This window comes from Pinus tabuliformis, chromosome 9, assembly GCF_031772625.1.
Source record: "Pinus tabuliformis cultivar Carrire ecotype Pingquan chromosome 9, CPIR1, whole genome shotgun sequence".
Taxonomy (NCBI): Eukaryota; Viridiplantae; Streptophyta; class Pinopsida; order Pinales; family Pinaceae; genus Pinus; species Pinus tabuliformis.
In genome coordinates this window covers 1,747,187,294-1,747,213,902 of record NC_142307.1, presented here as the reverse complement: position 1 = coordinate 1,747,213,902, position 26,609 = coordinate 1,747,187,294, and the positions used below count along the sequence as shown (strand labels likewise).

The 26,609-nt window shown below is 36.0% G+C and overlaps 1 pseudogene; it reads left to right on the top strand.

Moving 5' to 3' along the window:
- Positions 1-468: 468 nt before the first annotated feature.
- Positions 469-26,609, top strand: part of LOC149155696 (putative glutathione S-transferase) — a 97,307-nt pseudogene continuing 71,166 nt past the window's right edge.

Below are 26,609 nucleotides of genomic sequence, written 5' to 3'. Positions count from 1 at the left end.
CACCAAATACTTACGTTATTGAGAATTCAAAGTACACATATGCTGACCAAATATTCAACTGTACCTTAAACTAATCCTTAAAGCAACTACAATTATACACCACTTTGATCACGTCCCCGCACGTCAAACCAATAACAATTTTGAAGTAAATGTTTTTTCTTACAATAAATATATAAGCTGCGCGTTAATTTATACCACTTTGATCACGTCCCCGCACGTCAAACCAATAGCAATTTTGAAGTCTAAATGTTTTTTCTTACAATAAATATATAAGCTGCGCGTTAATTTATCGTTGCAGTTATAACGCTCCCATCAAAGACGTTATAACTTCCACGCCTACTGCATTTGTTGCAAGGTTCGCATTTGAAGAAACTAATTACATAAAAACCGGACACCAGACATTTCAAAATTACGTAAGTGACTTGTGCAGAGGTTGGACAACCATAATTTTAATTCTAGTTCTTGAAGATGGGCGAGGGGTAGGAGCAGGTGAAGGTGTTGGGCATGTGGGCTAGCCCCTCTACCCTCCAAGCTTTGATTGGATTGGAAAGAAAAATGTGAGATACGAATACCAGGAACAGAATTTCGCCTCCAAGAATGACCTGCTGCTGCAGATGAATCCTGTCCAACTATCCTCCTTCACAACGGTAAACCCATTTGTAAGTCTCTAATCGTTCTACAATATATCAATGAGGTCTGGCTGCGCTGCAATTGTCTCATGCCCTCCAACACATATGACGGAGCCCTTAAAAGACTAGGCAGACTTTGTAGACAAGAAGGTAACCATTAATAACCATACTTAGAATCATCTCATTGAATTTTTACAACTATTTTTCCTTGTATCATGTTCTAACGCATGTCAAATGTTGTGGTTGCTTTCAGCTTTTGGAAGATGCAATTTTTGCCATTTTCCAAACCACGGGAGAAGGTGAAGAAGAGGGCAAACGTTGTGCAATAGAATACCAAGGGGCGCTGAAGCAGTAGGACAGTACTTAGGGTTCCTGAATGTTGCATTCATTTCCTTGGTTCCATGCAATGGAAACGTTGGGGAATGCAAGCCAGCACAGGAGGTTGAGATTCCGACTGTCGAAAAATGGATGAAGACATGGTTGGAGAGAGAGCGTGTACAAAATCCTGCAGGACGCGTCATAAACTCGTGGAACCCGCCAATCCAGTTAGGAAGAAAGTTATCCGGAGTGACTGTAAAACCATAATTTTGTTGCAACGGCCATCCGTGACCCTACCCCATTGTAGGTTCGGGGCATTCGAGGCCCACTTGCTTTTGATCGTTGCCCGGACTCTTAGGTCAAGGGTGGCCGTTGCAACAAAACTATGTATTGACAGTCACTCCGAGACAAATTTCTTCCTCATTGAATTGGCCAGTTCCAGAATTTTATGATGTTAGGGGCAGGAAGTTGCAAAACATACCATAGTTACCAAATTCGCCCGAATTGAGAAAAAATACGGAAATTTACCAATTCATGTCGAGCGCCGAACAATTCGCCAAAATTCAATCCGGGAAAATGTATGGAAATTTGCCCCTTCAGGTCGAGCGTCAAACAATTCGCCAAAATATTCAATCCGATTCGTACCATAAGGGATTAATCGTGAGGTTAATGTAGTTGGTTAATTTTCTGGCGCAGGATGCCTGCCGAACAAGTATGGTTAATCTATTAGATTATATTAACTGAAAATCTATGGCACACATATAAAAGGATTATTTATTCATTATTATGAGAGGTTTTGAACAGAAATAGATAGAGGCAAGATGGTATAGAAATAGATAAAAGCAAGATGACGTATATAAAGAAGCAAAGAAAATGACAAGTAGATAAAAAGTAGATAAAAAAATTAAAGGTAAAAGAGAAATTAGAGATTTGTTTTTTCAATTTTGGAAATCTAGAAAAAGGAAAGGAAAGGAAAGAAAACTGGTGAAAGTAGATGACATAGGCAAGAAGGAAAGAAAATGATAAGTAAAAGGTGAAAAAATAAACTGAAAGTAAAAGTGATAAGTAAAAAGTGAAATTAAAAAATTTGTTTTTTTAATTTTGAAAATCTAGAAAGGAGGAAAGAAAAGAAAATGTTTGAAAGTGACTTATTCATTCTCTGTTATAAGATGTTTTGAATAGAGATAATGGCATATACAAAGAAGGAAAATGAAAGGTAAGAAAGCAAAAAATAATAGAAGGTTAAAGTGATATTAGAAAATATGTGTTTTCAAATGGATACTTAGAAAATATAATAAGAAAGAATGTGTCCTTAATTTTAATTGTATGAATGATTGGTTTTCTTTGATGGAGGGATTATAGATAAACAAGTTTTCAATACAGATTTTATAAATTTGCCCCCATTACATAAATAAGTTTCATTACTTTTAAATTAAAGAAGGATATGACGTCAAAGTTTAGAGAAAAGAGAAGATTTGGAAGCTGTAGATTTTTTTGATGAATTTTATTTGTAAGATGGTTATATTATTTCGAATTAATAGAAGTTATTCAAAATTCAAAATAAATTAAGGAATTTTTTAACCGCTTGTGCTTGTTTAAATTGGCTAAAAAAATTGAAAAATTTTGATGGTGAAAATGGATTCAACACTAGAAAAGCTCCTTGGCATCAAAATTCCAGCTGAAAAAATTGAGAAATTTTGATGGTAAATGTGTCTAAAAAAATTTGAGAAATTTTGATGGTGAAAATAGATTCAATGCTATAAAAACTTTTTGACACCAAAATAGGGGACCTATTTAAACTAGGAGTCCTCTAACGAGGCCGAGGAATTGCGGCCGACCAAAAGGAATCTGGGCAAAAAAAATTCAAAAAATCTTGTAGAGGCAGTATTTCTTGATGGTAGAAATGGATTCAGGACCATCAAAAATGTCTACAACTCCTAAAATTTTGAAGTTTAACAACCATGACTTGAATTTACAAAAATCCTTGCCAGATTTTATCTAAATATTACCGAAATTTCCATAACTTTCCGGGCAACTCCTCCTCCACCTGATTAGACTACAGATTTAAACTACATGTGCATCGATCTATAAGAAAATAAAAATTCGAGAATATTCTGAGTCGCTAAAATATATGGTTTGGATGTAGAGAATATTCTCAGTCATGTCAAATATATCCAGTGTTCATATCTACTTTGTTATCTTCCTTACAGTTACCAATCCGTTACCTGTCTTCAATTTTTTTTCTGTTCTCATCTTTACAAGATGTAATTAAAGCCAAAGCTTTTAAGAAAGGGTTACCGGAGGTGATGACGTTTGAGGAAGGGTTATGAATGGTGAAGACTTTTGAATGCCACGTATCAACCACTACTGAGGCCACCGTATGTATAGCAAACGGTGTTGGAAGTAAAGGAGTGTTGAATCCCGCGTATCAACCATGACCGTGGCCTTTTTGATGGTGGAAGGATGGGGGTTTACAGTGTTCATGACTTTCCACGCCCCTGAAAGAGTGGAAAAGGCCTAAGGAGCTAATGACCCGAGATGCCCTTGGATGAACCACTCCCTCGATGAATGAATAAATGAACGCGAAACGGCGGCCTGCAATATGAATGATAGCCTTCAAATGGATATCTTTTGTTAGTGATTTCACAATCTTCAAATGGATATATTCTGTAAGTGATTCGACAACAGTCTGCTGTAAGAAAGTTGGCCAATTTTAGGGGCACAAAAAAGAGATGAACCTGGAAGCAGATTGAATACAAGAACATCCCTTTGTTTGCTGTGTTTCAAGCAGAAACGAAAGCAAGGTATCCTGTTTTTGCCCATCACAAAGCATTTCTAACAATTTCGTTGGGTTGGAGCTGCCGCTAGCTGACGAAGACAAAGAGGCCTGTAACAACAGACAAATTTAGGCACTTGTCGGGTTAAACAGGTAACTAGCATTTGCACCAGATGTTGCAAAGAAAACGCCGTAAGGCATAAAGTGCGGAAATCCATTATCTATGTGGTGTCTGCATTATTCAACAAGGTGGATCTCTCTAAATTTGTTGCAAACATTTATGTTGTTGCATTGCTAATTTATTTATGTAAATAAGCCAGGCCTTTGGCTACTCCTAGCCAACCATGGTAGAGAAAAGGGAGAGTTTGATGACCTTCCTGAGATATAGTGTTAGTCAATCTTAATGTGAAACGATCTGAAAAGGATAGGCCACTAAGAACCTTAGAAGCTGAACAAGATGATCAAGATTAGCATGCAACAAGAGGAGAATAACAATTCAAACCCTACATGACAATGGACTCCCTTTTGCAATGATTAGAGAGAACTGGATTTGGTTATCCAGAATGTTGAAATTGAACAGGAATCAATACTCTTTGATAAGCAATACTCTTTGATAAGAAAGGGAAGCATTATACTCGACCTCGGGGAACTCAGTGGGCAAAATTATCAATAACTAGTTAATAATTATTTGCATCAATTTCGTAGATAAAATTTAAGCACAGTAATTTTTAAATTACTAGTACTTCTACGAAAGAAACAACAAGTGTAAGTCTAGGATAGGCCATTTTGTAGCAGAATGGTATACCATATGTAAATATCTTTGATGCTTATAAACTCATCAAAGCTAAAACGAACACATATGACGCACTTTAGCAAAGATAAAAACATCCTATTGTGACCAGCAATCATAAATTTGCACAAAAGAAGCACGGTTAAGTTTTACTAGCCTTTATTGTAGTATGTTAATTTACTTCTTTATGTCTATATATCCCACAAAAGATTGTGCAGATTCCTACCTCGGCTCCACCAACAGTATTCAATCTACCAACCTCACCACCACTGGCCATTATGCACTCTCTCCTACAGTATCATATATCAATACAAATCAAGAGCTTGAAACAATAAACTAGCTAAACAAAGACTGGTTTCCACAATCAACCGACCAAAGGAATACAGACACTCGTATAGCACAGAGGGTCATGGTTTGTTCTACATCATGGCAAGAATCTTACTCTTCAAGATTGGCCTCAAGCCTGTGATCAGCAGTTAAAAGAGAAACCAACCCTCCAGGTGATTCAAGAATGCAACGAGAATCACCTACAGATGCTACCATGACTGTCCAGCCACCTATTATCACAAAACTAACGGTGGTTCCCGATGTTTGTTCTGGTAAAACCAACAGATATCAGAATGAGAAGGATAGGAAGCACCACTAGTAAAGATATACAAGACATGCAACTAACAAAATATTAATGGCACGTCCATAGTCATATATCTATATACCTTTGACCTGAAATTCTTTGTCGGTTTTGACAAAGCCTGCGACCATGGCTCTTGGCAATGCTGATAACCAGTCTTCTCTACTCAAACCTATTGGCATGGCACTCACAATATCTTTCAGTAGATTTTCCTTTGAATATAGAGCTGCCACTGATCCATTATGCCCATCGAAGATCTGAAATGACATAACAACATTTATCACTCCACTTGCTCATTTCATTTCATGATTCACACACAATGCAATGCAATTTTCAAACATGGGAAAAAAAGTATGTGCCTAAATGCATTTAAGGGCTCATTTTCTTTCTTCCTCCTAATAAATCAACAACTGACAAAATTCCGAAGAACAGAGACCTGAAAATTAGACATCGCAAACCAAATTCACAACTTCTTTTACGACCCCCCTCAACCCTTGTGTTTTCCCATGGTGAAATACTATTTAGTTATGCACGAGGTACAAGTTCAAATCTCTTTGCTCGCACAAATAAACCCCTAAGATTTAATTGGTAAACAATAAATAAAGACTGACAGCCGAGGAACCTAAACCATAAGCTGAACAAAACAAAATAAACAGAAAATTTCTAAATAAATTGCCACAAGAGGATAAGCAAAACATACCGCAAAAATAGCGAAGGTAAAGGACCCATCCCTTGGAATTTTTTGGCATTCCAATTTCATAAGAGTGAAGTCCTCTCCTTTCTTACTTTGGCCCGCCTGGGCATGTCGAATAGTTGGCTTCTCAATCTTCTCATTTTTGAGCTCGCGCTTCAGAAGTTCTGCCAAGGGCACCATCAGACCTTTCCTCCCATACACGACCCCGTTTCCATTCCCATTCGCTGACTTCATCTTCACCGGCATCATCTTCTCTCCCTCCTTGCTAAACTACAAGCATCATAGGGCCGCCATGCCTACCGACTCAGAAAATATTGTTATGATGTAACACAATATCCCAGTACTGTAATGTAATTAATTGATCATTATGATGTGTTCAGTCTCCAAACTGAAGTAATTAATGCAGTGATCAATAAAATATGGCTTACCAAGAATATGGTATAATGGACCTGTTCAATTTATAACAGCATAAACATTCCACAGAAACTTATATAAATACTGCAGCCAATTGTTCTCCAGCTAAGTAAGAAGATGTTATGTAGAATAAGATACAAATACAAGCACAGGGTCACTTGTCTTATTTCATGGTCTTCCTAAGAAGGCTTATGAAGGAAGCTATGTAGCATTCTCATGGTTTTGATAAATTATCATTTGTTGTTGAGATGAACATGTATATATAAATATTCTAACCTAAAAAAAGAGCAGTTTCTTCTTTGTATATGCAAACTATAGCTGAACCAATAAATCTAATTTTCAATATTGATTTGCATCAATTTCTTTTGGTCCAACCAACAATTAAAATCTATCCCCTGCCACTGCAACAATAATACACCATATATCACCTTCCCATTAAAACTGACAATGAGCTGCAAGTAAACTGTGAGAACGTGGATGCCTCATAAGCATGGAGTTAAGTTTGATCCCTGAGCTTTGCTACAATCCTCAACTGTAGAAATATTGAAATTTTTAAGAAGACTCTGGCCATTTCATAACAGCAGAGTTTGTCTGTTGCTGAGTCCCAATCATAGAGGTGTCTATCTAAGTTATGTCAATGTCTAAGTAGAGCTGTTGAACATAGAATGTGGGTGTAAGTCCTCATCTCTGTCCAAATTATGTCAAAGCAAGGATGCTACATAGGAAGAAAGAATTGGTTAATTGGTTGTGGATGATGGCATTTTTTCTAGAAAATGCAATACTTCCTTCATTGATGGTCTCTTTTGAGGGGAAGCAGAAGCACAATTCAATGCAATCCCCACAGACACTGAGATTTCTTCCCTTCCTTCAACCTCTGGTCGAAGAGTAGGATCTATGATGCGCAAAAGGCGATGCTTGTCATCAACAAAGTTTTGACCCCATGCTGCAAAATCCTTATCTGAAGGTGGCTTCCCAGTAAGAATCTCCAGAAAAATAACCCCAAAGGAATAAACAACCTGCAACTTTCACTTTCCTTCATTTTCTTATTCCTGGTGTTTGTATCCTTCAAAAAATATAGAAAAGACTTTCAAGGTCTACAGTTTCATACACGGTCATTCTAAAAGGCATGGACAAATCAACCTTACTAGTGATGGCTTCAATTTCAGGGACTTGTGCAATTACCAAGCCAGTGGGATACTTCTGAATAAGCCTGCAGACTATTTGGAATAATAGCAAATGAAAATTCAATATAATATCAAATGCCACCAAGGTTAGTTGATAACAATCTAGAAAATATAGCCCCAAAGATTAGCTTGGTTAGAAGATGCTATAGTGCAAATACTCAAGGAGGTATCGGGATCAAATGTCATTGAATATCTAGTGGTTACCAGCAGTAGCTAAACATGTGAAAAGAGTGGAATCCATAAGGAACTCATAATATGCAGGCGTGTGATTACCAACATTAGCTAAATAGGGGGCGATTGTGTAATCCATAAGAAACTCATAATATGCAAGCGATTGAAGGGCTATCTTTGTAAAAAAAACAAAAACAACCCTACAGAAACGAATTGAACAAGATTTCCTGGAGATATACATGAAATGGAAAAAAGAGAACAGGAGAACCCATCATAATAGGCATTTTCCAAGCTTCCATGTGGAATGTAGTCATAAACCAGCAGTTTTTCCTCTATACCCCAATAGAAAGCTTGGAGGCGAACAATGTTGGGATGTTTAACCCTACCGATTACTTTAGCTTCTGCTTCAAAATCCTTGTACCTTTCCAAACCACCATCACCAAGTCGCCTTACTGCAAAAGTCAGCCCATCTTCCATAACTGCCCTATACAATATAGTATAACCACTGGCACCCAATATATATGTAGAGGCTCTGAGTAGCTTATCTAATTCCATGTCAAGATCTCCATTTAATGTCACAAAAGTTCCTTGATGTTGATCTCCATTGTCCGAGACACTTCCATCTGAGCTCTCATCAACGTTTTTAAGGCAGAGCCATCCAACTCTACCTGAACTGGAAGAATAGTCTCCATTGTCGTCCAACTGAATATGCCTAGTATTAGGCCGATGGCAGATAAAAGGAAGAATTTGATGACCTTCCTGCAATATTTGCACAAAAGAAGCATGGTCAAGTTTTATGAGCCTTTATTGTAGTATGTAAATTTACTTCTTTATGTCTATATATCCCACCAAAGATTTTGCAGATTCCTACCTCGGCTCCACCAATAGTATTCAATCTACCAATCTCACCACCACTAGCCATCATGCACTCTCTCCTACAGTATCATATATCAATACAAATCAAGAGCTTGAAACAATAAATTGGCTAAACAAAGACCAGTTTCCACAATCAACCGACCAAAGGAATACAGACACTCGTATAGCACAAAGGGTCATGGTTTGTTCTGCATCATGGCAAGAATATTACTCTTCAAGATTGGCCTCAAGCCTGTGATCAACAATTAAAAGAGAAACCAACCCTCCAGGAGATTCTAGAATGCAGTGAGAATCACCTACAGATGCTACCGTGACTGTGCAGCCATCTATTATCACAAAAGTAACGGTGGTTCCCAATGTTTGTTCTGGTAAAACCAACAAATATCAGAACGAGAAGGATAGGAAGTGCCACTAGTAAAGATATACAAGACATGCAGCTAACAAAATATTAATGGCACATCCACAGGCATATATCTATATACCTTTGACCTGAAATTCTTTGTCGGTTTTGACAAAGCCTGCGACCATGGCTCTTGGTAACGTTGATAACTAGTCTTCTCTACTCAAACCTGTTGGCATGGCACTCATAATATCTTTCAGTAGATTTTCCTTTGAATATAGAGTTGCCACTGATCCATTATTCCCATTGAAGATCTAAAATGACATAACAACACTCCACTTGTTCATTTCATTTCATGATTCACACACAATACAATGCAATTTTCAAACATGGGAAAAAAAATATGTGCCTAAATGCATTTAAGTGTTCGTTTCCTAATAAATCAACAACCGAAAAAATTCCGAAGAACAGAGACCTGAAAAATAGACATCGCAAACCAAATTCACAACTTCTTTTACGACCCCCCTCAACCCTTATGTTTTCCCACGGTGAAATACTTTTTAGTTATGCATGAGGTACGAGTTCAAATCTCTTTGCTCACACAAATAAACCCCTAAGATTTAATTTATAAACAATAAATAAAGACCGACAGCCGAGGAACCTAAACCATAAGATGAACAAAACAAAACAAACAGAATATTTCTAAATAAATTGCCACAAGAGGATAACCAAAACATACCGCAAAAACAACAAAGGTGGAGGACCCATCCCCTAGAATTTTCTAGCATTCCAATTTCATAAGAGTGAAGTCCTCTCCTTTCTTGCTTTGGCCCGCCTGGCCATGTTGGCGCTTCAGAAGTTCCGCCAAGGGCACCATCGGACCTTTCCTCCCGTACACGACCATGTTTCCATTCCCGTTCGCCTGCTTCGTCTTCACCGAAATCATCTTCCAGGCTCCAATCTAGCAGCATTCAGCGGAGGGTTTGCAACTGTTTCAAATATCATGAACAGTTGCAACCATTCAACTACCTTCCCTTGATCGAACGATTAACAATATTCTAATCATCTAACACATAATCTAACGGCACACAGGGATGACAAGTGGATTTTAGGAAAGCTCATTTCAGAGGGAAATGCATTACGGTGTAATAAAAAATAAAAGATAAAAATAATAAAATCCTCTTTCCATTACTGCAAGTCTGTTTTTTTTTATTCTATTATGATCTTGCATGTCACACTTTTGACTCCTACAACTAGCGCAACTTTATCAATCACTGACTATTTCATTTGAAGTGTCATTCACAACCAAGGATATTTATGATGATCCTAAAGTGTAATATTATTGCAAAACCTCCCATTCGTGTTTAACTCATGAATTCACAAGGACACATTTTCATACGAAAGCAAAGCAGGTTAATAACTGTGTTCCAAATGAAAAGCAACAAATCATAAAACTTGGTATTGCAGACACTGGAATTTGCAATTTACTGCACTTTTTATTACATTATAGAAACAAGAAGTACACACGCTATGGAACAGATAGAGATTTTACAACTAATCGAGTTTAAAAGCTAAATGATTTCACGTTGTCATTTAAGCGTTTAGAACTTTCAAGTAATATCAACTCTTGAAACCATCTAAGTGGATTTTGCATGCATGTAGTTCTGAACTATGCAAATAACATTCAAAGCAAAAGTTCACATAATTCCCCACTTGAATCAATGGGGACCCATTATTTTAAGTGCAAGTGTATATATTCAAGCACTTAACAATTGAGGAGCCTACGAAGATATGATTAAATAATTGAATTGAACCACCTGAACCACCATAAACAAGAGCTTTAGTATGACTAAACTTTGAATCCTCCACTTTTACAAAGAAACAGTTAACCAGGACAACTTGGACAAGATCCCACAGTTCACATATAGCAACTATATACCTCATCAAACATTCATACAACTAAAGTTGCCAGAACCACCAATTTTTTAGTCACAATTTAGGGTCTTAACATTCATTCATTCTCAACAGGGTACTGACATGAATCAAATGATCCGTATACAGTCCGCTGATCAAATTTACTATATATTTTTATTGTGTTCTACAATAGCATTATACCAGGAAAACAACGATGGGGGACTTAACAAATTGTTTCAAATTAGAAAACAAAAAATAGCAGATTAACTCGGTCTTGGTTTAATGGTATGGAAGGATAACAAGAGACATGTTTCACCCCTCCCACGCTGCCTCGTCAATGCAAGAAGGCCATTCCTGCCAGTTGCTTCTTAGCCAGAGATGCGAAAATTAAGAGGTAAACAAAGGAACACAATCTTAAACTCCACCCAAACATATTCATTTGGATAATCACTAATTTAAAATAGGACCACAAAACTGGCAGTATCAAATATAATAGGATGAAAAATAAGAGAACCAACTGCAGACCACACTTATAACGAAATTGAATCTAGTTATGATTTATTTGACCTAAAAAGGCCTCAAATTATAAAGTTTTCCCCATTTAAGAATCCCATGGGGAAAACTTTAACCTACTATAATATGAAGACAAGAACAAAGGTGCTCAAGTAAAAATAGTTATCAAGGTTTGGAAAACAATGGCAATAAAAGACCTGTCTCACTGTTAACACATTGTAACATGCAAGTTGCAACCATATATTAAATTATGGAGAGGAGCTTCTATCTAATACAACAAATGGCCAGTGGCCACAGACCAACTATTATCATTAGAGAAAATAAAATACCCAAACCATGTTGTTTGCTTGCCATTTACAACAGGGAAGGCTCAGCAACTCAAACAGACTTTGTGTAAACTTTGAAGCCCACAAGGCAATAAGAATAATGAATTTAGCCTGAAAATACACAAACCTACAAAATTTGAGTAGCAAAGCATTATGCCTCTCTCTCTTCTGAGACATCAGAAGAATCTGATGCATTAGCATCCTTTGTTGTTTCCTTGCATTCTTCAGTTGATTTAGCAGAATGTTCTGCAGCATTTTCACAATCTTTTGCAGCTTTTGCAGGACCTGGTCCTCCTAACACTTTAACCATAGTAGGGCGGAAAAACTTGTCACCAAGAATAGATCCTCTCCTGAATTCTTCAATAATTATGCCTTCTTCAAATGATGTAGAATCCTAGCGCATAATTGCTTCATGTAGCTTTTACAACAAACAAAACAAAACTTCGTCAGCATAGACAACCAAAATACAACTTAAAAGAAATTATTCTAGAAAACAACTCTTCCATCATTGAACACTTCTTAATGTAAGGTATTTATGTTGTTGATCCTCACCATAAAGCTTAGAAATTCATAATTAGACACAAAATAACCGTAACAATGTAGAATCAGGGCCTATTATTCATTGAAATCTCAACTAAATTAAACAGTAGTTGCCAGATGCATCCAAATTCATCTTTACATTTTTAACTGTACAAATGCTTTCATTTTATAGGAAACATTCTGGTCTCTTCAACATGATGCCCTTGTGTAGGTGTCAAAGAATTTTGATGCACCATCCATCATTATGAACTCATTTTGACTTTCTCACTCTGAGATTGATGGACATATCAGGTTCCCAACATCTAGTCTCATGCACCATCCTTTATGAATTCATTTTGACCATCACAGTTAGAGCTTGATAGACATTTCAGGTTCCCAAAATGTAATCTATGTGGCAAATAGCACAATGTTTCCCAATTGCTTTCATCAAGAGAGTGATGACAAATGTTTTCATCGCACATTTCCATGAGCTAGCTAAAAATATGCCCATCAAATTCAGAAAAGATCTTGGGTTGGACGAATAGAATTCTTTGAGATTTCTTACAAGTGATAAAAAGAAGCAATTAATAAAACTAACGATGTGATTCCCAAAAAATTGTTTGTCTAATAAAGAAACTACTAAAATATAGAATAGAATGTTATGCAGTTGTGAATAAACACTGTTTGACTGACACTTATTGCGTTTACTGCTACACAACCGACCTTCAAAAAATGAACACAAATGCAGCTAGTGCACTCCAAAATCTAAGATCTGTGCATTATGAACTAGTGTTCCTAAACCTTAATTACTACATCGAGTATATGTTAGAATGCCCGAGTGAAATGTATCTCCAGGTGCAAATTTTCAGTGTCAGATTTAATTCTCAATTCCTTGAAAGATGTCTTTACCTGCCCCTGCGACATACTGATGCACTGAACAAGGCTACAACATAAATATCCATATATAATTCAGATAAAATGTCCTAAAATTTCGAGAAAATCCAAAACATAATATGACAAACAAGAGAAAATAATAGGCATTTTTATGCCACTGGTGGAACTAACCTCTGGAACATATCAAAAGAAGCAAATATATTTTCAGCTAACAAGACATGCAACTAACAAGACATGCAGCTAACAAAATATTAATGGCACATCCACAGGCATATATCTATATACCTTTGACCTGAAATTCTTTGTCGGTTTTGACAAAGCCTGCGACCATGAGAAGCCTACGAAGATATGATTAAATAGTTGAATTGAACCACCTGAACCACCATAAACAAGAGCTTTAGTATGACTAAACTTTGAATCCTCCACTTTTACAAAGAAACAGTTAACCAGGACAACTTGGACAAGATCCCACAGTTCACATATAGCAACTGTATACCTCATCAAACATTAATACAACTAAAGTTGCAAGAACCACCAATTTTTTAGTCAAAATTTAGGGTCTTAACATTCATTCATTCTCAACAGGGTACTGACATGAATCAAGTGATCCATATACAGTACGCTGATCAAATTTCCTATATATTTTTATTGTGGTGTTCTAAAATAGCCTTATACCAGGAAAACAACGATGGGAGACTTAACAAATTGTTTCAAATTACAAAACAAAAAATAACAGATTAAATGGGTCTTGGTTTAATGGTACGGAAGGATAACAAGAGACATGTTTCACGCTTCCCACGCTGCCTCGTCAATGCAAGAAGGACATTCCTGGCAGTTGCTTCTTAGCGAGAGATGCAAAAATTAAGAGGTAAAGAAAGGAACACAATCTTAAACTCCACCCAAACGTATTCATTTGGATAATCACTAATTTAAAATAGGACCACAAAACTGGCAGTATCAAATATAATAGGATGAAAAATAAGAGAACCAACTTCAGACCACACTTATGACGAAATTGAATCTTGTTATGATTTATTTGACTTAAAAAGGCCTCAAATTATAAAGTTTTCCCCATTTAAGAATCCCATGGGGAAAACTTTACCCTACTATATTATGAAGACGAGAACAAAGGTGCTCAAGTAAAAATAGTTATCAAGGTTTGGAAAACCAATGGCAATAAAAGACCTGTCTCACTGTTAACACATTGTAACATGCAAGTTGCAACCATATATTAAATTATGGAGAGGAGCTTCTATCTAATACAACAAATGGCCAGTGGCCACAGACCAACTGCTATCATTAGAGAAAATAAAATACCTCAACCATGTTGTCTGCTTGCCATTTACAATAGGGAAGGCTCAGCAACTCAAACAGACTTTGTGTAAACTTTGAGGCCCACAAGGCAATAAGAATAATGAATTTAGCCTGAAAATAAACAAACCTACAAAATTTGAGCAGCAAAGCATTATGCCTCTCTCTCTTCTGAGACATCAGAAGAATCTGATGCATTAGCATCCTTTGTTGTTTCCTTGCATTCTTCAGCTGATTTAGTAGAATGTTCTGCAGCATTTTCAGAATCTTCTGCAGCTTTTGCAGGACCTAGTCCTGTTGACACTTTAACCATAGCAAGCGCAAAAGCTTGTCACCAAGAATAAATCCTCTCTTGAATTTTTCAATAACTATGCCTTCTTCAAATAATGTAGAATCCTCACGCATAATTGCTTCATGTAGCTTTTACACCAAACAAAACAAAATTTCGTCAGCATAGACAACAAAAATACAGCTTAAAAGAAATTATTCTAGAAAACAACTCTTCCATCATTGAACACTTCTTAATCTAAGGTATTTATGTTGTTGCTCCTCACCATAAAGTTTAGAAATTCATAATTAGACACAAAATAACCATAACAATGTAGAATCGGGGCTTTTTATTCATTGAAATCTCAACTAAATTAAACAGTGGTTGCCAGATGCATCCAGATTCATCTTTACATTTTTAACTGTACAAATGCTTTCATTTTATAGGAAACATTCTGGTCTCTTCCACAAGATGCCCTTGTGTAGGTGTCAAAGAATTTTGATGCACTATCCATCATTATGAACTCATTTTGACTTTCTCAGTCTGAGATTGATGGACATATCCGGTTCCCAACATCTAGTCTCATGCACCATCCTTTATGAATTCATTTTGACCATCTCAGTTAGAGCTTGATAGACATCTCAGGTTCCCAAAATGTAATCTATGTGGCAAATAGCACCATGTTTCCCAATTGCTTTGATCAAGAGAGTGATGACAGATGTTTTCATCGTACATTTCCATGAGCTAGCTAAAAATATGCCCATCAAATTCAGAAAAGATCTTGGGTTGGACAAAAAGAATTCTTTGAGATTTCTTACAAGTGATAAAAAGATGCAATTAATAAAACTAACGATGCGATTCCCCAAAATTTGTTTGCCTAATAAAGAAACTTGCAAAATATATAATAGAATGTTATGCAGTTGTGAATAAACATTGTTTGACTGACACTTACTGCGTTTATTGCTGCACAACCGACCTTCAAAAAATGAATACAAATGCAACTAGTGCACACCAAAATCTAAGATCTGTGCATTATGAAGTTATGAACTATTGTTCCTAAACCTCAATTACTAAATCCAGTATATGTTAGAATGCCCGAGTGAAATGTATCTCGAGGTGAAAATTTTCAGTGTCATATTTAATTCTCAATTCCTTGAAAGATGTCTTTACATGCCCCTACGACATACTGATGCACTGAACAAGGCTACAGCATAAATATCCATATATAATTCAGATAAAATGTCCTGAAATTTCGAGAAAATCCATAACATAATATGACACACAAGAGAAAATAATAGCCATTTTTATACCACTGGTCGAAATAACCTCTGGAACATATCAAAAGAAGCAAATATATTTTCAGCTAACAAGACATGCAGCTAACAAAATATTAATGGCACATCCACAGGCATATATCTATATACCTTTGACCTGAAATTCTGTGTCGGTTTTGACAAAGCCTGCGACCATGAGAAGCATACGAAGATATGATTAAATAGTTGAATGGAACCACCTGAACCACCATAAACAAGAGCTTTAGTATGACTAAACTTTGAATCCTCCACTTTTACAAAGAAATAGTTAACCAGGACAACTTGGACAAGGTCGCACAGTTCACATATAGAAACTATATACCTCATCAAACATTCATACAACTAAAGTTGCAAGAACCACCAATTTTTTAGTCAAAATTTAGGGTCTTAACATTCATTCATTCTCAACAGGGTACTGACATGAATCAAGTGATCCGTATACAGTACGCTCATCAAATTTCCTATATATTTTTATTGTGGTGTTCTACAATAGCGTTATACCAGGAAAACAACAATGGGAGACTTAACAAATTGTTTCAAATTACAAAACAAAAAATAACAGATTAATTGGGTCTTGGTTTAATGGTACAGAAGGATAACAAGAGACATGTTTCACCCCTCCCATGCTGCCTCGTCAATGCAAGAAGGCCATTCTTGGCAGTTGCTTCTTAGCCAGATATGTGAAAATTAAGAGGTAAACAAAGGAACATTATCTTAAACTCCACCCAAACGTATTCATTTGGATAATCACTAATTTAAAATAGGACCACAAAACTGGCAGTATCAAATATAATAGGATGAAAAATAAGAGAACCAACTGCAGACCACACTTATGATGAAATTGAATCTAGTTATGATTTATTTGACCTAAAAAGGCCTCAAATTATAAAGTTTTCCCCATTTAAGAATCCCATGCGGAAAACTTTACCCTACTATATTATGAAGACAAGAACAAAGGTGCTCAAGTAAAAATAGTTATCAAGGTTTGGAAAACCAATGGCAATAAAAGACCTGTCTCACTGTTAACACATTGTAACATGCAAGTTGCAACCATATATTAAATTATGGAGAGGAGCTTCTATCTAATACAACAAATGGCCAGTGGCCACAGAACAACTTCTATCATTAGAGAAAATAAAATACCTCAACCATGTTGTCTGCTTGCCATTTACAATAGGGAAGGCTCATCAACTCAAACAGACTTTGTGTAAACTTTGAGGCCCACAAGGCAATAAGAATAATGAATTTAGCTTGAAAATAAACAAACCTACAAGATTTGAGCAGCAAAGCATTATGCCTCTCTCTCTTCTGAGACATCAGAAGAATCTGATGCATTAGCATCCTTTTTTGTTTCCTTGCATTCTTCATGTTATTTAGCAGAATGTTCTGCAGCATTTTCACAATCTTCTGCAGCTTTTGCAGGTCCTGGTTCTGCTGACACTTTAACCATAGCAGGGCGCAAAAGCTTGTCACCAAGAATAAATCCTCTCCTGAATTCTTCAATAATTATGCCTTCTTCAAATAATGTAGAATCCTCTCGCATAATTGCTTCGTGTAGCTTTTACACCAAACAAAACAAAACTTCGTCAGCATAGACAACCAAAATACAACTTAAAAGAAATTATTCTAGAAAACAACTCTTCCATCATTGAACACTTCTTAATCTAAGGTATTTATGTTGTTTCTCCTCACCATAAAGTTTAGAAATTCATAATTAGACACAAAATAACCATAACAATGTAGAATCAGGGCCTGTTATACATTGAAATCTCAACTAAATTAAACAGTAGTTGCCAGATGAATCCAGATTCATCTCTACATTTTTTAATGTACAAATGCTTCCATTTTATAGGAAACATTCTGGTCTCTTCAACATGATGCCCTTATGTAGGTGTCAAAGAATTTTGATGCACCATCCATCATTATGAACTCATTTTGACTTTCTCAGTCTGAGATTGATGGACATATCAGGTTCCCAACATCTAGTCTCATGCACCATCCTTTATGAATTCATTTTGACCATCGCAGTTAGAGCTTGATAGACATTTCAGGTTCCCAAAATGTAATCTATGTGGAAAATAGCACCATGTTTCCCAATCTCTTTCATCAAGAGAGTGATGACAGATGTTTTCATCGTACATTTCCATGAGCTAGCTAAAAATATGCCCATCAAATTCAGAAAAGATCTTGGGTTGGACGAATAGAATTCTTTGAGATTTCTTACAAGTGATAAAAAGAAGCAATTAATAAAACTAACGATGCGATTCCCCTCAATTTGTTTGCCTAATAAAGAAACTGCTAAAATATAGAATAGAATGTTATGCAGTTGTGAATAAACACTGTTTGACTGACACTTACTGCGTTTATTGCTGCACAACCGACCTTCAAAAAATGAACACAAATGCAACTAGTGCACACCAAAATCTAAGATTTGTGCATTATGAACTAGTTTTCCTAAACCTCAATTACTACATCCAGTATATGTTAGAATGCCCGAGTGAAATGTATCTCCAGGTGCAAATTTTCAGTGTCAAATTTAATTCTCAATTCCTTGAAAGATGTCTTTACCTGCCCCTGTGACATACTGATGCACTGAACAAGGCTACAGCATAAATATCCATATATAATTTAGATAAAATGTCCTGAAATTTCGAGAAAATCCAAAACATAATATGACAAACAAGAGAAAATAATAGCCATTTTTATGCCACTGGTGGAACTAACCTCTGGAACATATCAAAAGAAGCAAATATATTTTCAGCTAACAAGACATGCAGCTAACAAAATATTAATGGCACATCCACAGGAATATATCTATATACCTTTGACCTGAAATTCTTTGTCAGTTTTGGCAAAGCCTGCGACCATGAGAAGCCTACAAAGATATGATTAAATAGTTGAATTGAACGACCTAAACCACCATAAATAAGATCTTTAGTATGACTAAACTTTGAATCCTCCACTTTTACAAACAAACAATTAACCAGGACAACTTGGACAAGATCCCACAGTTCACATATAGCAACTGTATACCTCATCAAACATTCATACAACTAAAGTTGCAAGAACCATTAATTTTTTAGTGAAAATTTAGGGTCTTAACATTCATTCATTCTCAACAGGGTACTGACATGAATCAAGTGATCCATATACAGTACGCTGATCAAATTTCCTATATATTTTTATTGTGGTGTTCTACAATAGCCTTACACCAGGAAAACAACGATGGGAGACTTAACAAATTGTTTCAAATTACAAAACAAAAAATAACAGATTAACTGGGTCTTGGTTTAATGGTACGGAAGGACAACAAGGGACATGTTTCACCCCTCCCATGCTGCCTCGTCAATGCACGAATGCCATTCCTGGCAGTTGCTTCTTAGCCAGAGATGCGAAAATTAAGAGGTAAACAAAGGAACACAATCTTAAACTCCACCCAAACGTATTCATTTGGATAATCACTAATTTAAAATAGGACCACAAAACTGGCAGTATCAAATATAATAGGATGAAAAATAAGAGAACCAACTGCAGACCACACTTATGACGAAATTGAATCTAGTTATGATTTATTTGACCTAAAAAGGCCTCAAACTATAAAGTTTTCCCCATTTAAGAATCCCATAGGGAAAACTTTACCCTACTATATTATGAAGACAAGAACAAAGGTGCTCAAGTAAAAATAGTTATCAGGATTTGGAAAACCAATGGCAATAAAAGACCTGTCTCACTGTTAACACATTGTAACATGCAAGTTGCAACCATATATTAAATTATGGAGAGGAGCTTCTATCTAATACAACAAATGCCCAGTGGCCACAGACCAACTGCTATCATTAGAGAAAATAAAATACCTCAACCATGTTGTCTGCTTGCCATTTACAATAGGGAAGGCTCAGCAACTCAAACAGACTTTGTGTAAACCTTGAGGTCCACAAGGCAGTAATAACAATGCATTTAGCCTAAAAATAAACAAACCTACAAAATTTGAGCAGCAAATCACTATGCCTCTCTCTCTTCTGAGACATCAGAAGAATCTGATGCATTAGCATCCTTTGTTGTTTCCTTGCATTCTCCAGCTGATTTAGCAGAATGTTCTGCAGCATTTTCACAATCTTCTGCAGCTTTTGCAGGACCTGGTCCTGCTGACACTTTAACCATAGCAGGATGCAAAATCTTGTCACCAAGAATAAATCCTCTCCTGAATTCTTCAATAGTTATGCCTTTTTCAAATAATGTAGGATCCTCACGCATAATTGCTTCGTGTAGCTTTTACACCAAACAAAACAAAACTTCGTCAGCATAGACAACCAAAATACAGCTTAAAAGAAATTATTCTAGAAAACAACTCTTCCATCATTGAACACTTCTTAATCTAAGGTATTTATGTTGTTTCTCCTCACCATAAAGTTTAGAAATTCATAATTAGACACAAAATAACCATAACAATGTAGAATCAGGGGCTGTTATTCATTGAAATCTCAACTAACTTAAACAGTAGTTCCCAGATGCATCCAGAGTCATCTTTACATTTTTAACTATACAAATGCTTTAATTTTATAGGAAACATTCTGGTCTCTTCCACATGATGCCCTTGTGTAGGTGTCAAAGAATTTTGATGCACCATCCAGCATTATGAACTCATTTTGACTTTCTTAGTCTGCGATTGATGGACATATCAGGTTCCCAACATCTAGTCTCATGCACCATCCTTTATGAATTCATTTTGACCATCGCAGTTAGAGCTTGATAGACATTTCAGGTTCCCAAAATGTAATCTATGTGGCAAATAGCACCATGTTTCCCAATTGCTTTCATCAAGAGAGTGATGACAGATGTTTTCATCGTACATTTCCATGAGCTAGCTAAAAATATGCCCATCAAATTCAGAAAAGATCTTGGGTTGGACGAAAAGAATTCTTTGAGATTTCTTACAAGTGATAAAAAGATGCAATTAATAAAACTAACGATGCGATTCCCCAAAATTTGTTTGCCTAATAAAGAAACTGCTAAAATATAGAATAGAATGTTATGCAGTTGTGAATAAACATTGTTTGACTGACACTTACTGCGTTTATTGCTACACATCCGACCTTCAAAAAATGAACACAAATGCAACTAGTGCACACCAAGAGGATAACCAGAACATACCACAAAAACAGCAAAGATAGAGGACCCGTCCCCTGGAATTTTCTGGCATTTCTATTTCATAAGAGTGAAGTCCTCTCCTTTCTTGCTTTGGCCCGCCTGGCCATGTCGAATAGTCGGCTTCTCGATCTTCTCATTTTTGAGCTCGCGCTTCAGAAGTTTCGCCAAGGGCACCATCGAACCTTTCCTCCCGTACACGACCTCGTTTCCATTCCTGTTCACCTGCTTCGTCTTCACCGGCATCATCTTCCAGGCTCCGATCTAGCCGCATTCAGGGGAGGGTTTGCAGTTGTTTGAAATATCATGAACCTTTGCAACCATTCAACTACCTTGATCGAACGATTAACAATCTTCTAATCCTCTAACACATAATCGAACGGCACACAGGGATGACAAGTGGATTTTAGGGAAGTTCATTTCAAAGGGAAACGCCTTATGGCGTAAATATTAATTTATGTCATTTTTGTGGGAAAGTTTGATATACATTTTGAACGATAGAAGAGGAATTTATACAATAGCACATTAACTGATTTCTTTAAATTGCTTAGGATATATAATTAAATAGAGAAAAAACAGCTAACAATAGAGGTCTTAATTTGAACTTACACATGCATGATTAACTGTTTCTAAATTTAGCCTTTTATGAACTCGCCTAAACTAATAGATAGGATGGGCGTGGACAGTAAGGGATAGTAATTAACATCTTTCAAAAATTCCAATAAATTATAACCACTACTAGCTAGGGAGAGTAATAGCTAGTGTAAGTCAAAACATTCCAACACTCCTTAATTATGACCCGTACTTCTTACTTGTCCAAGTCTCTAGCTAGGATTGCATGTTTTTCTCAACTCCATGTAGTATAAACTTCTTACTTGTCCAAGTCTCTAGCTAGGCTGGAATGTTTTTCTCAATTCCATGTAGTATCATTTTATTTTGGTTTTGTTCCAAATTTTATATTCTTCGTATCTTTCCAAACTGCTAATTGAATTTTTTTCTACTTTTGAATGACAAAAAAAATTCTCCATTTTCTTTCATCCCCTCTTCTATGGTTACTTGATTCAAAAACTTTGACGGTTTCCTTTATCTTTCTTGTTTGACTTTCTGATATAGCTTTGGATACTAACTTCCATCTTAATCCAACATGGGTTTTCCAAGTCACTTTTTAAGAAAATATTATCTAACCAAACTCAATTTTATGACTAAGTTCTTCTCTTCTCACTTATGCGCTGGTTTCAATTTCATTTTCTCCATATTTATTTTCATAGTGGGATTTACTTTTTGCACCATGTTCACAAATTGGATCTTCTACAAAATAATTTTCTTTTTCTGCAATTTATTCAGAAGATGTTTTTTAGAACTTTTTTGGAGCTTTTAGGTATTGCAGTCTCATGTCTTGTTTATCTATTTATCCTCTTCCGCATTGACATCGTATCTACAATACAAAAATGTTCTACTTTTCCTATCACAGTGGGTCCTTCATTAACAACTACAATGCTTTGTGGCTTAAAGCTATGTTGATCAATGTCTATTATCTTCAAAATTGATGATCAATATTTCAGCTTCTTTCACTCTACGTTATCTCCAAAATATTGCAAGCTTTGTTGTTGATCCTGGGAATAATGCGATCATCCCAATTTTCTTGAATAAGAAGTAATGATTTTGCATCATTCTATCTATTGGTTATAAGTTGGTCCCTTGATCTTGTGTCATGGCCTCATAGGTTCATGATGTGGTGGTCTTTCAAACCCATGCAAAATAATATCCTATAATTCATTCGTTTGTAATTTGATTCTTATTGTAATAACCAAAATCTCATTATTTTTACCAACAAAAAGAAATATATTTTTACCAATAAAAAGAAAGAATAATTAAAAACGTTAAGTCAACACATCCAAATCGGGAAAATTTTAAACATATTTACTCTTTTCTAAAGTCAATACCATTTCGTAAAATAAAGTAAAAAGGTTAATTCAACACATCCAAATCATGTAAAATTTTAAACATCTTTACTCTTTGCTATAAAGTAAAAGGTTAATTCAACCCAAAATAAAAAATCTTGCTCCAAAATCTTTTAATATTTTTTTTAATTAATATTTGTAAAATGAATCTTTAAAGGAAAACCATATACTATGGATATATTGAAATCTCTAAAGACATAAATATTTACACATCAAACTATGTAAAAATATATCATTAAATCCAATATTAATATTAATATATTATAAATTTAATAATTTAAAATTAATACAATATTAAATTTGTTATATTATAAAATATATTAGTATATCATGATGTATATTAACTAGGATGGAAGAAAACAGATGGTGTGATAGAGGTGGAGAGATAGAGGGAGGGGAGTGAGAGGAAGGAAGAGAAAGGGAGGGAAGAAATATGAGAGCTGGACATGAGGAGAGAGGGAGGGATAAAGAAATGGAATGAGACGGAAAGAGGAGGGAAGAAGAATCACATAGAGAGAAAAAGGTGGAGAAAGAGGGAGTTACAAGGGAGAGATGGAGAGAGAGTGTATATGTCTCGGGTGAAATAGAGAGATAAAGAAGGATATAGAGAGAAGAGGCTGAGAGAAGGAAAGATAGTGATAGATTTGGATGGTGGAGAGAGATAGAGAGAGATGGAGAAATGAGGAAGGGAGACAAAGGGAGACAAGAGAGAAAGGGAGAGAGAGGAAGAAAGAGAGAAAGGATGTGAGAGATACAAGAGAGGAAGGGAGAGAAAAAGGGAGGTAAGAAGAAAGACACAGAGATTAAGCTAGAGAGAGAGAGAGGGAGTGATTAGGGAGATGGAGAGAGAGGGAGAGAGGAGCGTAGGAAGGAAGAGAGATAGAAGGGAGAGAGGGAGAGAGGAGCGTAGGAAGGAAGAGAGATAGAAGGGAGAGAGGGAGAGAGGAGCGTAGGAAGGAAGAGAGATAGAAGGGAGAGAGGGAGAGAAGGGGAAGAGAGAGAGAGGAAGAGGAAGAGGGAGAGAGAGAGAGATAGATATGGAGAAATAATGTGTATGTTTTTGGAGTGATATAGAGAGACAAAGAGATATAGATATATATAGATGGAAGTTGAAGACAGAGAAGAAGAGAGAGATAGAGAGAGGAAGAGATAGATAGATATGGTGGGATAAAGCATGTGTGTTTGTGGGGATGGATTGAGATAGAGAGACAAAGAAGGAGATATGGGGGAAGATATAGATATATATGGAGGAGGGATAGAGGGAAGAATACTTTTTGCACTAGATGCATTGATTTAAGTGTAGATGGTGATTTCTAATCCTATTTGATTTCTTGCATAGGAGATAAACAGAAGGAGATGGAAGTGGAGGAATGAAGAGAGAGAGGAGAGGAGTGAGAGGTAGAGAAGGGTAAGAGAGAGAGAGAGGGAGAAAAAAATATGGAGGGGGGAGAGAGAAGGAGAGAGGAAGGGAGATAGTGACAAGGCTGGAGGGAAAATAGAGAGAGAGACATGGTGGGGGGAGAGAGGAGGAGGAGAGAGGAGTATAGATGGAGTACAAAGAGATGGATTTCGAAGGGGAGAGAGGGAGGGAAGAAGAAATACATATAGAGAGAAAAGTGGAGTGGGAGACAGAGAGGGGGAGTGAAAAGGAAGAGATGGAGAGAGAGTGTGTATGTTTGGGCTTGAGATAGAGAGACAAATAAAGAGAGATGGAGGGATATATAGATATAGATGGAGTGGGGAAGAGAGGGAAGAAGATAAAATGAATTGAATTCATTGTAGATGGTGATTTTTAATCTTATTTGACTTCTTGCACTAGATGCATTTATTTTAGTGTAGATGTTGATTTATAATGATGTTTGATTGCTTACAGTAGATGCATTGATTTCAGTGTAGATGTGTGATATCCCTCCCCTTAATAATAAATAATAAATAATAAATAATAATAAATAATATAAATAATAAATAATAAATCACTTAAATAATAAAAATAATAAATCATAAATGATATTTTTAATATCATTTATGATTTATTAATTTTGTTATTTAAGTGATTTATTATTTATTATTTATTATTATTTTATTATTTATTATTTATTATTAAGGGGAGGTATATCACATACTCTCCCACTTTAAGGAACTTCGTCCCGAAGTTGTGTTTTTATTATTTATTATTATTATTTTTTTTTTTACTTCATGTTGCCAACACCCTCTGCTGAACTAGTATAACCAGCACGCATCGGAAGTCCCCAACACCCTAGGAAATCTCAAGGAAACTCTGTCCTTTTTCCCACTTTCGGCACCAGGCATAAGCCTGACACGATTTGTATCCTAGTCCAAGGCTAGCACCTGACTCAGACCTCATATGCCCCAAGGCAGGTATCCAGTCTAGTACTCAATGACTTCGGGCATCTCGCAAGGCTCGCCCACTCCCTCCACAACTACTAAGGTGCACGACCCCACGGATTGAAGTCCTTTACATCCCTTCCAGACTTCGGCATCCCAATCCAATAATAGGCACCTATTCTAGAACATCAAGCACTTGGCCTCCTCAAGATGGTCCCATAGCTCTTCAAGAGCTATCCATCAAGAGCTATACATAAGACAAAGGAACCACTGTCATATGTAGTTTTGATTGAGTTTCTCCCCAGACCATATGGTGTTACCTATTCTCCCTCATGCGTATGGGCTCGCACGAGATCATCAAATAAACCAGCCCTCTCAGCCTATTTGTGGAGCCCTGTCAATCATCACACCTCAACATGCAACCAATGCATTAGCTATACCATCATAGTATCATATAAAATAATCCACATGCCAAGTCTTACATGTCATTATGTAACATTCATCATTGTTAACCACAACATTATGAATAATAATGAACTGCATGCTCATGCATGTCATAAATTTGTACACAAATATCACATGCTTCACCTCATGAAATACCATCATAAGTTAGAACATCAACATATTTGCATCAAAGACATATCATGACTTCACATAATAAATGAACCACATATCACTATACATCACATCATAACCTCATGATCCCTATGCATATCATATCCATCTTGAGCATTCAATATCATTATCATAACAAATAAATAAATAAGCACCACATCTACATCATTACCCCTCATCAAAATCATGTCTAATTATCTATTTTTATATTCTAATGGGTTGTACAAGTCATATAATTGGACTCCAAGACTTGCCTTATTGCCACTTATTTTAATTAAGATTTAACTTTTTGTCTTATGCTCTTATTACATCAATACATCTTAATTTTTCACAATGGTTTCATAAACACGATTCTCCTCAATTATTTATATACATCTATAGGTCACATTCATGTCATATACGATTATTTGGTAAAGGAAACTAAATTTTTTGAGAATATTAGCAAAAAACTAATAAATATTATCTCTTACTAATAATAGAACCATTAAATTAGCCATCAAAATTTAAAATTAAAATTCCAATCCACTACCATTAACTTCACACCCCTCGAACCAAATCCATTAATAATTATGTGTAAATCAATCCTTCATTTAAAGCATTACTTCAAAACCCCAATCCAACTCATATCATATAATAAACTGAACTATTTAGTTTATGAGTTTCA